General features: G+C 35.6%; 1 pseudogene; it reads right to left on the bottom strand.

Annotated features, from left to right (window-relative positions):
• Nucleotides 1-5926: 5926 nt before the first annotated feature.
• LOC133102242 (poly(A) polymerase alpha-like) lies at nucleotides 5927-7585 on the bottom strand (annotated as a pseudogene).
• Between the last annotated feature and the right edge of the window lie 5662 nt (nucleotides 7586-13247).

Consider the following 13247-nt stretch of genomic DNA (forward strand, 5'->3'; position numbering starts at 1 on the left):
AAATAGATAAATCAATCCATGTTATTGCTCCTTGATAATCAGTTCTTTAAAATTGTCCCTTATATTCATTAGACAACATACATTTTAAGGTATATGTGAGACTTTTCCCAAAATGTAAGAAAGAATGCTCAACTTTTACACTGAAAGAAAAAGTTAATTGAAACATTGTACATATTGTCACCGATATGTAATCTAATGGATTAAAGGATACCAAATTTTATTGCTTTGAATTTGCAAGCTACTTTTCAGATTTTTTAAAACAAGATAGAAGAAATATATTTGATCTTTCTTTTAATATTTGAACCCATATTTTGAGTAAAATTGTTGTATCACTCAATGATCATTAGTGGGCAGATTTTCTCCTTTTTACTTATTTCAAATATATATATATATATATATATATATATATATATATATATATATATATATATGCATGTTACTCTGGAAATATACACACTGTTACATTTTATCATAAATCAAATGCATATTACATTTATTACATTTTTGTTTCAGAAATTATTTCATAAAAAATAAAGCTTTAGCAACAGAAATATTTTAGTAATAGCATTTTGTAACAAAATAATAGAGTACTAATACTTTCAAAATGTCCCCTCTTCTTTGGTATAAAGCATGAAAGAGCCATCTACCAGGCAGGAGAAGAGGATTCTTGTTAGGGAATCACTAGTTGATCGCCTTGGGAACACTTCTTTTTTTTTTAAGTTGAGATGTAATTGACATATAATATTGTATTAGTTTTAGGTGTACAAGATAATTATTTGATAAATGTATGTATTGCAAAACGATTACCACAATAAGTTTAGTTAACATCCATCACTACAAACAGTTATAATTTTTATTCTTGTGATGAGAACTTTTAAGACATACTCTCTTAGCATCTTTGAAATATACAATATAGTATTGTTAACTATAGTCAGGAGGATGTGTATTACATCCCCAGGACTTATTTATCTTATAACTGGAAGTTTATACTTTTTGACCACATTCATCCATTTCACCCAATTTGTCCAATATCTTAACTTCAAAATCCAGTTTCTTCATCTAATCTGCTACACAAAAAGAGTTCTGCAGAAACTTGTAAATTTAAAGACTAGGTTACTGAAACCCCTCCCAATTCATTAACAGAATTCATGCAAATGAGCAATCACAGGCTTTTAAAAAAAGTTTAGAAGTAAAGTTATTGTACATTGTGGCCATTGTTGGATCCAGGTTTATTATGACCCAAATCTTATACAATTTGCAGTCCCACTTTAAGGAAAATAATTCAAGTCAGGCACAGGGCATCTTAGAAGTAGCCCATGCAAGTGAGAGTCTCCAAAACTTAAACTTCATTAGATTCTTGAAAAATTGATGAAAAAATGAAGGTAGATTAGAAGGAATTTGCTACACAGGATGGATGCAATGAAAAAGAGGAAAATAAGTGCCAGGACCCTGTGACTGAAGGCAGTATGGTATGTTCAAGGAGCTGAAAACAAAACAAAACTACAAAACAAAACTGTGTGGCTATAATAGGAGACATTTGGGAGAATGTGGGCATTAAATTTGATAAGTTTTACAAACGTGCTCTATAAGCTAGCAAAGGGTATACAGATATTGAAAATAATTGTATATTTAGCATTGCCTAGACATTGAGCAAGGGAAAGCATGATTAGCAAAGACACCAGTGGGGTAGAGATGGTCAGGAAACGTAGGGCTCCACAGGCCATTTTAAGGTGTTCTTTCTTCACATTACAGCAAATATAACTTTCAGAAAGTTTCAAATTGGGTAGGTGGGGATGAGGACAGAGCAAATGAGTACAAGCAGATTTGATTTCATCAAGACTAAAGTGGCTGTCTAGAGAAGGATTTAGAGACGAGTAAGAGAAGCTATTGCTGCCAAAACATGAAGAAATAGCGGTGGTTTAGACTGGGTGGCTACTGGGTGGTAAATATGGGGGAAGTGGACTGAGAGATATTTAGAAAGGAATATCTATAGGGAAATACAAGAAGTCAATGCCCATGATGACTTGGATTTTCAATTTACGTAACTAGACAAGTGGCAGAATATGGAAGAAATGCAGATAGAAGGAAAATTCAGTCTTGTTTCATTAGTAATAGGTAGTTTTCAGTGATTCCAAGAGGTAAGACATACATCCAATCAGTAGCCACTAGCTATTTAAATAAAATGAAAAAAATCAGTCTCACCACATTTCAAGTGCTCAATAGCCACATGTAGCTAGTGACGACTGTTTTGGTCTGTACAGATATAAAACAATCCCATGATAGTGGAACATTCTGTGGAGCTGGACTGATCTAGATTAAACTTAAGTTTGTGATTTGTCTATAGAGAGATGTACATAAAAATATTAGATGAAGAGTTACATTCATTCAATAGAAGTAAAATAGTTATGAAAGCCAGGAAAAGTTTGCATCATAAATCCAAGAAGAGAAAACTTCAAAATATAGGGAGTTGTGGACAGGTTTGAGTGCTTCTGAGAAGCTAAGTAAGATGAGGCAGTCAAAATGTCCACTGGGTTTAGTGAGACTTCCCATTTCCAGAAGCATGTTATGGTATAAGCTAGAAAGGAGTGGCTTAAAGAACTAATGGGAGATTGGAGAATGAACATAACATTATGGATTCCTGGTTTTGAAAGGAAGGAGAGAGATTGCAGTAGCTTCAAGACCATGAAAGTTCAAGTGGGAGATCTATCTATCTATCATCTATTTTATTTTTAAAAATTTTAGAAAGAGCAAAATGAATTTAACTTGAAGAAGAGTTATCCTGTTGAAAGGGAAGGGAGATAAATATACAAGAGGGAGAAGAAATAATCTACAGTGTAAAGTCCTTAGGAAAGAGAAGAGATTTAAGACAGAGCAAAAAAATGGAAAGATTATCCTGAGATAGATTCATACAATTTACCAGAGTTCCTGTGATTTTAACACCATTTGAGTCATCTTCAAATACATTTTTTTTAATGAAGCATTCCGAACATCTGGTTTATAAACACACACAAAATATATTTTATTTACAGGTGTTTCTGTTTCCATGCTTGCCTGTTGTTTATATTTGTTCTTCCATAACAGCTTCAGCGAAATGAGGCAATGAAGTTCAGTTAATCCCTGCAAGACTCCTCTGTATTTCTCCCACACGGCAGTTTCTTACCAAATGTTCACTCTTTTCCCTCTCTGAGGGAATGGAACATTTTTAATGAGTTAGATTTTATAACTACATGGTCAGATTTATGTTTTAGGCAATTTCTTCCTCAGTTAAGTGGAGAAAATTTCTAAGCCAAAGAAAGACTGGAGTTAGGGAGGAGAGTAGAAGCGACTGCAATAAACCAGAAGAGAAATGATAACAGCCAGTGTCATCTGGGGTGAGAATGAGGAGTGTCAAGACAACGAACAATAACAAAACCAGACTGGGATATAGAATTACTCAGAACAGAAAGAATTCCAGTAGCTTCCTAACTGTGCTGTCTTTTTAATATCTTGGTCTAAGATTTAATATTAGTAACAGGATTACAGTATGTATTAGTTCTGTCTAGTGTTTGTATACATAGATGTATTATAGATACATAGTATATATCTACATACTGAATAAATATGGAATATCTATCTGCCTATTTGTAGCTATATGCATATGTATATATTAAAGTTAAAATTGAATCAAAATTTACCAAATTCTCATTTTTTGAGGGTTCAGTCTTTTTAATTTATTTGCCTTTATAGTGTTTCAATTTTTTCAGATATATTCAAAGATTGATACATGAACCAGGTAGACAGATTTCAACTAATAAGTACAACGCATTTTAGAAACTTAGAGTGGTTAGCCCAGCTAAGTAGTGGTTTTTATAGATTAAGCATTATGTTTGAGTTTGTTATATTTTAGAACACATTAAGATACAAATTATAGACAATAGTAGAAAATCAAGAATATTTAAAAATGATGAGAATTTAATCATCTAAAATGTATACAGAGGTCTCAGCACATTGTGTTTTCCTAAAGTAGAGACCTATGTCTTCCCTGGATTTCCATGCTCCTCTAAGGCTTGGTAGGACTTAAGTTATTTCTTTTATACTATATGCTCCAATAATCATAAAGCTTAGTCGTGATTCTTTGTCCAGCTTTGGATTGACACATACAAGTGTATCCAATTGAATGCATTTTATTAGTAATCAAAATTAGCTCAAAATACCACAAATGGAACCAATCACTTTCACAACAAAATATGTTCTTTCTATCCATTTCTTATCTTGGCTGGTGTGCTCAGAATGTAACCAGTCACCAAGTCCAGAAACTTGAGTAAAAGCCTAAATTCCACATTCATCTTTACTCCACTATTTTAGTCAGAGGTTCTGATTCATTTATAATTTCTGTTTTATGATAATCTTGGTCTACTCCACTTCACTTGGCAATATTCCCTTTAATAACAAAGAAAGAGAAAATTGTAAGCTTAGTTCAAAGTTTATGTAAAATGTATTTCCACTATTTTAGCTATCTCTGTTTTCAGTCACACATGTTGTAAAAGCACCCACAGCCTCCAGCATGCTTTGAATATCCTGTGTCCAGAAATGGAGTCTATCCTGTGCACTCTCATCTCCTCCACTGCATTAATAGACTAGTTGTTATGCTTTGGGAATTATTTGGGGAAATAACTCCCAGGGTGGTTCTGAACTGAAAATGTCTCCCAATTGCATGAACTCTGTCAGATAATCCCCCTAGGTACAACTTCTGACATTTTGTTCAATAATCACTTCATGCCCACTGCATTTAGTCTTCATTCTTTTTTTTTCTTCAAGTTTTAGCCCAGAAATTCCAAAAAATATATTTGTACTGGTCAAGAATAGAGTTACAAGTGGGGAAAAAACCCTCAACTACACTATGAGGATAGTTGATTAGCATACTTCAAAAGAGCATGTAGGAAACTGACCCAATGTCACTACTGGAACCAAGGTTTCTCTACTCTGTTTCTATTTCCCTTTTGTCTTTACTTCCCTGTCATATCACTTAATTCTCCAAGCATGATAAAGATACTCTGAATGGTTGTGGAAACACTTTCCTAGAACCCTAGGTTTATAGTCTAAGAGCATTAGAAAAAGATTGCTTTCTATCATCCATGCTTAGAAATATGCTGGGGAAGACCTTTGATCACCTGACTTAGTCCTATGCCCACAATCATAGGCTAATTAACACGGCTATGTGTGTAAGTTTTGTAACCAGAAGAATGAATAGAAAGGCAGACACAATTTTCAGCAACTGTGCTAGTAATAATAAATATATTTTATTTCAAAAATATGTTCAGCATATTTTATAATTTTTGATTTTGAATATTACCTTTAGTCAACACATATTTATAAAATGTGTTGTATGTGATTCTTCCATTTATTTACTGCAACAGAAAGGATAAATAATCCCTTTCTTCTGCTTCTTGGTACAATTAGTCCTACTGCGTAAGGAAACAGCAGAAAAAAGACATTACCTTATTTATCCTTGTTCTTCCTGTAGTGACTAGTGATAAAGCTCAGCATGAATGAATATGTAGTGACTGAGGCTAAGGTCATCATGGCATAGTATTTAAAGATGTGTGCTGAAAAGTCTAGCAGGCCTGATTTTATTTTTTTCCTGATACCAGTTTCTATTGCAAACTTTCCCCAACAATGCATCAAACATCAATCCAGTCCTGATGTCAGTCATGGGTACAAATATAGCTGGAGGGTTTTTTTCCTCTTAAAGGGCAGGAGTCCTTTGAAATAGTTAGCGTTAACTGTGGCTGACACATAAATAATCTGACACATTAATAACGGTACTTCTAGCTTCACATACTAACCTGGACTTCTGATCAAGATTAGCCCAATAAAGAAGTCATCAGATAAGCCTAACAATTCTATTTTGAACTATATCTAGTTTGGTACCCTTCATCCTCCTCCTTTAGCATTTGAAGACAGCAGGCTGAGTTGGCAGATACTGTTTATGGATGCTTGAGGTTGTTTTTCTCAGTTCAATCTGTTTCATTGAATTCTTGATAATAGAAATAAGATTTGCACGGAGAGCAGGGGTACTGAGAAGGTCTGCACTGGATGCTCCCCGTGAGGCCAACAGAGAAGCTGCTGTCTGAATAGTTTCCAACTGAGTCACAGTTGTCTCTTGATGAGACAAGTTCGTCTTCTGTTCTGGTTTCCTTGGTCCTTTCTTCTTTGTAACGTGACAATGTCCTCTAGACTCCTATGATAGGATTAGCTATGTTTGCTGCTGTGCTCCCTGAAGGCCTGGGTGGATGGTTGACCAGACATGTTGAGGAAACAACTCTGGTGACCATGGGCTTCGGTGGTGGAGAAATAGTTGGTTGTGGGGCAGTCTGAGGGATGCTTTTGCTGGACGCGCCCCTGGGCTGTCACTGGGATTTGCTTGTTGTAAGGAAACTTCGGGAACCTGTACGCTGGTCACGGATGCTGCCGTCACAGCTGGGGCAGGACTGCTTCTACCCTGAGCGCTGCCAGTCACTGGGCCAGTCTTCATAGAGCCAGGAAGTGAAGACACAGACGTGCTGTCTTCACTGTCTACAGACAAGTCGAGGCTGCCATCATCCAAAGCTATTAATCTGACACCTTCTGTCGAGTGTGTTTTCTTTTTCTGAAGCACGTGATTAGGTAGTAGTTGATGAAGTTACTTTCTTCTCAAATGCATTGCAGCAATTTTCATATCCATCTCAAACATCTTACTATTTATTGCTTGCCTATAAACTGTATCTGTGAAAGACTGGATATCATAGGTGAGATCAATACTGAGAACTTCAGAGTTTTCTGGCTTTTTTAACACTAACCCAATCACTCACATTGTACCAAATTCTTCCTTGTCAGGATTTTCCTTGGGTGCTGGAAACGACTGAGGATTCACATGTGCCAGTGTAATAAATTCATTCTTCTCCAAGCTTCCAACCAGGATTCGGATTTTTGATTCCACCAAGCCTGCCCATTTTAGATGTTGTTTTTCTGTTGGTGCACTTGCTAGAAGTACAATATAATGCTTGTACTTTTGAAAGAAGCTGGGAGCTTCAAAAAGTTTGGACCACTCTGCCTTACTTAGCAAAATCTCATGTGTGATAGCAAGCCCTTGCTTACACTCCTCAATCATGACCATCCTTGTTGAAACAGACATGTGGTAAGGGGAGTTCTTCTGTGAGTACGCTGGTGTAATTATAGGCATGAGATGGTACCTATCGCTGGGATTTACTCTCGGGTCCCAGACAGGCAAATTAAGATTCCGTTTTTCAGGCTCTTTCAGTAGCACTGGATTTGGCCATTCCCATTCAGAAAACACCAGGAAAAATTTACGTACAAGAGTTGATGCTATTGTATTTGGATAAAGCTGGCAAGTTCTTGCTCCTAGCATCGCCCAGGAAACACCTCCTAGGAAACCTAATATATTGTAATAGATATTGTGGCATTTGGCCCACAACTTGATGGCTCTCAGAGTTAATCTGAAGTTGTCAATGTTTGGTACCAGATGTAAAATCTCATCAGTTACCCAGCAACCATTAAGACTTCTTATGCATCTAGTATCTAAATTTTTAAGCAGACTGTCATCTCTTAGGTCCACTATGGTCCAAGCCATAGTGCTTGGGCGGCGGCGGGGTCTGTTGTGATCCCGGCGTGGTCACCGGAAACAGCATCACCTCTAGCGCCGGCCCCGCCACGCCGCGTCCCCGCCACCGCGACCTCCGTCTGCAGCCGCAGCCCCGGTCATGATCCGCTGAGGCGGGAGGGGCGGGGCTCCTACCAGCCCAGGTCCGACCCGCTCCCGTCGCTTCAAGCGCCTCTCCGCCATCCCCTCGGCCCCAACATGGTGCCGGGGCCCTCGCCGCTGCGTTCTAGCAGGCCTGATTTTAAATGCTAGCTACGCCACAAACTACCTGGGTATAATAAGGAAATACTAATGAAAGTATTCAGAGGTTCTCTTATGCCACGATGTGTTCTACACACTTGGGATATGTAGGAACTAAGGGTTAACTTGTCCAAAGTGGATTCTCTGCAGGTTGGTCTCCTACAAATGTCCACGGAAGCCAACCATTGTTCTGAGGGAGCCAAGCCTGGATGAGGCTGAGATGGAGGATCATGAAACTGGCCTGACATGTTATGCAGATGCAAGACAAGGCTTGGAACCTAGCCTCCAGATTACACCATGATGGTTGCCCACACTGAGCATACATACGTACAAGTATGTATGGTCAGCATACATAGTACCTCTAACTATGTATGCTGAGCTGGGAGATCAGGACTGGAGCCACGTGCCTGCCCACTGGAGTGCTGTTCAATCCCGACCCTAATCAGGCCAGGGAAGGGATGATGATTTCTTAATCACGCAATCTAAATAACCCCACAGTCTAAGGGTTTGGTCCTTCTGCCAGAGTCTAGCAACTGTTCCTGCTGTATTTCTAGGCTCTAACCCAAAAAGTAAGTGGTTACAGGGGATCCACACTTCTGCCATTGACCCAGACTCATAGTTTTCCCCCAAAATTGTTCCATCAACTCCACCCTGATGTGTGTGTTTGTTCTCTGACATCTATTTGACCTTGTTCACTTGATATTATATTCACAGTTGTTTTTGCTCATTTTTCAAAATACTTTTCTACAGGTAAACTCACAACCCAGCATTCTAGCTTCTCTCCAAGGCTACACACACTTTCTCTTCTGTCCAAAATATCCTTTACCTTTGCTCAGTAAACACCTATTCCTTAGAATCCAAGTCAGGTGTCACTTTCCCTTTATGTTTTACCTTATTTCCCTGACAGAAATAGATGGAGGTAATTGCTGTAATTTGTAACAGTTTTGTAGTTTCTATGTATTTCTAGAGAACAATATAAAAATTATAATATTAATTATTTGTTTGCATGATTTGCCTCCTGGAGCAAAATATGTTTTTCAAGGGCAGGCAGCATTCATCTTTTTATCCCTATTTCTTAGCAACATGTCCAAACTAGAATAGACATTTGATAAATTTGTGGGAATGGAAATCGGCATGAAAACACCACTCAAAATCCACTGTGACAGAAATAACCAAAATATTTAGATAATAAAGTTCAAAGCTACATTTGGAATGAAAATAATGCCACCATCTGGCTCATCTCAAAGAAGAAAGAAAAGCAATCTCTCAGAGTACTGATTACAAAGTCAAAATGCATTTGGTAACTGTTTGAGAGAAATAAAAACTTTACCAGTAACATTTCCTTAAATTGTCACTCATTATTTTAAAATGGCATTGGAAAACTTGAGCTTGAAAAACTATCTATCTGGTTAAATTTTCATGGTAGTTGACAGACCATCTGAGTATACTGAATAAATGGCCTCACTTGGTCACAATACCTGACCCATTGTTTTAAACCAGTACCTGTAATTCCTGTCACTTGTATCATTTATTTAGTTATGTATTTGCATTTTCTTCAGAAGTAGGTAACTTAATAACAATGATTGGTTTAAAAATATGATTTTTATCCTCTCATTTATCCAGGAAAACATCTCCCTGAAATTTGTAGCTTGCAATTATTTCTTAAGTGAGTGTCATATCTTGTACTCTATACCACGTATTTTATTTTTCATAAAGTTATCTTTCTTCTACACCACACTGCATATTTTTAGATCATTGATAACAATTTACAAATATATTAGACATTTAGATTTCTCATTTCGGAATGTAGGTATGAGATCCAAGCAAATAGAATAAATGGAAATTGTCATTTTTCAAATGGCAATAATTATATAAACAGACATGCAGTGAAAGTACATCAGGTGGGAGGAAAGCCCAGAGAAGTTGCAGAACCAATAAAGGGAAGGCAGCTGCCCAGTATTCCTGAGGGGCACTTGAATGCAGGGAATACGTGCACCGAGTGTGCTAAGAGTGCACATTTTCAACAACAGAGATACTGCATTTAGACTGAAATTAAAATAAGCACAAGAGGGACTTCCCTGGTGGTCCAGTGGTAAAGAATCCGCCTTCCAATTCAGGGGACACGGGTTCGATCCCTGGTGGGGGAACTAAGATCCCACACACCACAGGGCAACTAAGCCTGTGCACCACAACTACTGACCCCAGGCGCCTCAGCTAGAGCCCGCGTGCCGCAAACTACAGAGCCCACATGCCCTGAAGCCTGTGCGCCACAACTAGAGAGAGAAAAAAAACCCGCACACCACAATGAGAGAGAAGCCCGCGCACCGCAACGAAAGATCTTGCATGCCTCAACGAAGATCCCGCATGCCACAACTAAGACCCAACGCAGCCAAAAATAAATAAAATAAAATAAGCACAAGAAAACAAACAAGAGCAAAGCTTCCTAGAGAAAACTCACCTCTGTCTGATTAATTTTGCAATGAGCATATAAATTCACAATGAATTTTTAAACCAAATATCTCATGGTACATTTTAGTTAAACTGAAAACAAACAAACCAATTGATTTTATTACCTAAATCATAGACATCTCTATGCTTCCAAAATGTTATCTTAGTTGGAAACTTTCTAAAGAGATCTGAAGAGAGCATAAAACTATAAAAAAAAGTCAAAAATGTTTTATAGATTTTCTTAAAAACAGTTTCTCCACTTTAGCTAGAAATGGACAAGGAAGCAAGTCTCTTTCTGTGTACACTTCATCATTAGGAAGTAAATTTCATGCCAATCCCACAAAACACTTGCTAAGCATGAGTTAACATGAAGGATCAGATTGTCAAATCAGACTCACACAAATGAGAGATCTTATTCAGTTTTAGCCTTTATTAATAATTTCGAGTAAATAGGCTTTTAAGGGTCATGAGTGATCAAGGGTGAGGTATAGGAATTTTTAGTGTGCCTTTCTACCTACAACAGATGCACCCTCTTGCCCAAGTAAAAGTTGAGGTCTCAAGTTAGGAAAGTGTACAATCTCCTCACAGTCAGGACCAGATTCAGTTACAAAATACCTCCATTTTCTATTCAGATAGTTATACAGCTTATGTGACATTTTCCAGAGAGCCATGCTTAATTCACCCATAGATTCCAAGTGTGTTTGTCTTAAGTAATCTTAGATCATGGACATCTGACATTCAGTATATTTATAGAATATAAATCTATATTTATATATATATATAGCATATCTTTTAAAGATATTATATAGCATATCTTTTGTGCTATAGAAAGACTCTTTTGCATTAATTTGTTTGCCAAAAGGTCAGTTATTACTATGTTCATAAGGAGATTAGACCAGGATCACCTACCTGCCTTCTTTCCTCCTTGAATTTGCCTCCCTCCACCTCAGGAATAAGAGCAAAATTGATTGCAAGCAGCTCCTCGACTCCTTTCTTCTTAGCATGCATTGAACTAATTTAGTTCTAATTAACAGCAAATCATTAACTTTCCCTGGTCACCTACTTGACTTGGACATTAGATAAGCCCATATAAGGGACTTATTAGTAGGAATTTCAGGTACCAACAAGCAGCAGTGAATCACTGGATATATTGGTGGTAAACTTCAACATTAAGGAACCAATTGCAAATACGGTAAGGTACAAAATATCCTTCCCTTCACTGTGAACTCCTCAAGAATCTGGTATTTAGGAGGAGCATGGTAAATATTTGTCAAATTAGATTTTTTAATGCAGAAACATCTCTGATTTTTGAAACAGAAAACTTCAAGTTAGAGATTCAATTTAGCTTTCCTATATTCTAATTTAAACCTCTAAAAAGTTTTTAATCACATCATTTCAGAATACACAAGCTAAATTTGACAAGTTTCAACACTATCAAACTTTGTTTTTTAGCTCTAATGAAAAATATATAAATCCTTCTTGAGTAGCAGATAAAAATAAATAAAGCTGGCAGAAAAAATAATGTTGTTTTCAAGCTTTCAAAACCATGTTACATAAATAAATAACAGTAGTAAAATATATACTCTGTAATAAAAAATAAATATACCTAACAGGACTGTTTAATTGACTCCTACTGTCTTTTATTAAATAGCAAAATGTTAGCCACAATCAGTCAACTTGAAACCAGTAGGTTTAATTTATTAAAAAATAAATGTTACTATCATCATATTTGTTAACTTTTTAAACAAATCTGTATAAATTTCCTAAAAAAAATCACTTTTTTTTCATAATTTGTCTGCTGCTTTGTAGAAACAAAAACACTAAAAAGGTTCATCAACCCAAATGTCATTAAAAATGAATTTTAAAAAATTACTCATCTTCTCAAACTAACCATTGAAAGTCAGAGCACCAATAAATAAAATGCGTAATGTGAGTTACTAGAATCAGATGTTTCAAATTAAATTTGAGGTAAATTAATAGAAAATATTCCCACTAGTGTATGAGTTTTTCATAAGTATAAATGAAAATAAGTAATTTTATGCATAATGATGATTAATATCAATTTTACTTTTGTCTTTATTAAATGTGTTAAAATATCTATATTCTCATTGCAGTGGAACTCCTCACATTATGTGGTAATTGAAGAATGAGTAAACGTTTTTAGAAAGAATTTATCATGCAAATTTTGGGGAAGAAAATGTCTTAAATAACAATTTTTTCACCATTATTTTGTATTTGTTGACTTTTTTGCTTTGGGGTGATTTCCAGGGAAACCCAGATGAGAAACAGTAGACAATAAGCTCCTTATAGTCACTAATTTTGGTGTCAATGTGAAAATTTGCATTTTCCTTAGTTGAGCTAATGTATTATTGTGAAACCTTGTAAATATTCAGAGCTGATTTTGTCTTCACCGATTTAGGAGTAACCATTAGAATGTCAAGATTGCAGAATTTATCTACAACAAAAAATTGTGATCTCCTTTATCTTAATATTGACTATTTGTTATTTTCATTTGTATTTAGATATGTTCTAGATAGGCTACTCTCAAATAATAGACGATTTTACTGCCTCTTTAATAATATTTATAGTGTACTTTTATAATAAATGTATTGTATTTATATTTTATAATATGTATAATATATTTATTTATTATATTTATAATCTAATTATAGTCTATATAATATATGATCATATATGATGTATAAAATAATATATAGTTATAATACAATAAATATTTTCTATAAAATTATATTTATTATATATAGTATAAAGTAATATTTAGAGGGCATTTTTATTTGTATAATAGTATTTATTTGTTTAGTAGTTTTATTCATATAACTATTTACCTATATGTGAAATGCTTCTATATAGTAACTTTTAACTTTTAAATATTGTGTATGTGTTGAGAGAGAGAATTCTT

The sequence above is a fragment of the Eubalaena glacialis genome, chromosome 12 (assembly GCF_028564815.1).
Source record: "Eubalaena glacialis isolate mEubGla1 chromosome 12, mEubGla1.1.hap2.+ XY, whole genome shotgun sequence".
NCBI classification, from domain to species: domain Eukaryota; kingdom Metazoa; phylum Chordata; class Mammalia; order Artiodactyla; family Balaenidae; genus Eubalaena; species Eubalaena glacialis.